Genomic DNA, 2,041 nt, shown 5'->3' with positions numbered 1-2,041 from the left:
CCAGATGACTAAACACTAAATCCTACTTCCTCCTAAACCTTTTATTTCTATAGCTTATCATCAGCATAAAAAATGAAAAATATTAATCAGAGCCAGGAAAAGAATCAGCACTACATGTAACTGTACAGTTTACACTGGTTAAAACTGCAACATTATTCTAAAACTGAAGAGAAATAGATTGGTGACAACCGGAGAAAACTTGATAAAATAGAACTTCCGTGTTTCGTTTTTATTTCCAGTTAAATGTTACGATCATAGTCTATATTTAAGCAACTCTAGTTATTTTTAAAAATTACCTTTCAATTTCTACCTTGAGCAAAGTTAAGTGACCAGTATAAAGCGTAGCCTTTAATTATAGCACGCATATTTTTGCTTTGATTTAACACATGCAACAGTAAGGAGGGAAAAAATGTTGGCTATAACGTGAAAGTGTGCCTATACCAACATTTATTCTGAACTCTCTAAATGATTAGAGTGCAAGTACGTACTATCAAAGAGTCAAATATTATGTTAAATAAGAAGTTATTCTTAATTTTAGGTGGCAGGACCAAATATGGAACAGTTTGGAAAATGTACAAACAAGTAAAAACTGCCATATAAACATTCTTGTAGTAAGTAATCAGTGTTACCAAAACAGAATGAACCACCTAGCATAGTCTTTCACACCACACAAAAATTATTTTTTTTCACAAAAGTTTTCAATGATATAAAATTGGATATATCCTTTTAATATAATATCAAAAGTAATTTTTAAAAACCTTCTTTGTAAGCGATAACCTTTAGAAATTAATAGAGTTCCAGTAAATAATAACATTTTAAAGCAACACAACTAAATTTTAGATAATGCTTTCAATCAAACTTTTCTGCAAATTGCAAAAAGTTCTATGCAAAAAAGGTTTTAGATTACTACTGCAGAAAAGGAATTTTTTCCTAGTATTAGGTTTAAATGCACATTATATTTCATTTACATTACATGAGTAATTGTTAATTTTTCCTTCACAAAAAATGTCATTTTACAACTTCTAAAAGAGAGTCTGTAAGAGATACTGAGTCAGGAAACCTGGGTTCTTATCCTCCCCACCCCCATGTCCCCCAACAACTAGAGCAGATGTCCTTGGGCAAATCACTAAGCTTTCTCTGAATCTGTTTTATCAATTGTGAAACATGGAAGTTTGACTAGATCATCTCTAAAGTTCCTTCCAGGTCCAGTACTTCTTATGCAACAGGAAAATATTTTATTTTGAAACTCTGTGACATATAATGAAAATGTAAATAGAAAGAAGATAGGATGCAAGTTTTCTCCACTTAAAAAAGCCAAACTGAAAGTCTATACTGTGTAAATAAAGAGTACACACTCTAAAACCAGTGGTTACTGCCACTGACTCAATTCAAACTCACAATAACCCCATAGGTCAGGTCAGAACTGCCCAGAATTTGCAAGGCTGTGATGATGTTTACAGACGGAGACGGCCACCTCTGTGATTCAAACCACTGACCGTTCATTTACTGTGACCACTGCTCTACTTACAGTGTATGGGGCAGGTTTACTACTTGGGTGGTTATACAGAGCTGGAAGGAATGGAAAGTAGAAAACAGCACTGAATTTATCTAACGGAATAACCCATTAGTCTCCTAACACTTGTAAGGGAGTGCTTTCCACTTTGAAGAAGTCCCTCGACCTATCTGATGAGAGGAGAGCTAAAACGGGCAGGTGCCAAAGACAAGTGTCCGGGGAGGGAGGCCGCCGCTGGGGTAACGCAAAGGCAGGCCCTACTGGCCCGTGTGCAGAGCAGTGGAGGAGTAGCTAACCTGATTTAGAGAAGGGGGTCAGAAAGCAGAGCAGGGAACAGATGGACAGCGGTTGCAGAGGGTATAAGACATTTAAATAGGGGTCTTGCCCTAAGGCTGTGGGCGGGCAGGTATCAAAAGGCTTTTTGTTGATTTATGTGTAAAAAACAAATTATGTAACAGAGTTCTAATGCAAATGGAAAGATACAAGACATTACAAAGAATGTGTTCGTGAGTGACTAGAAGTGAGATG

Source organism: Echinops telfairi, unplaced genomic scaffold (genome assembly GCF_000313985.2).
Source record: "Echinops telfairi isolate 266 unplaced genomic scaffold, ASM31398v2 ScPeMD7_7468;HRSCAF=8506_0, whole genome shotgun sequence".
Lineage (NCBI taxonomy): Eukaryota > Metazoa > Chordata > Mammalia > Afrosoricida > Tenrecidae > Echinops > Echinops telfairi.
The sequence above is the reverse complement of the archived record's forward strand: the minus strand, read 5'-3'. Positions refer to the sequence as shown.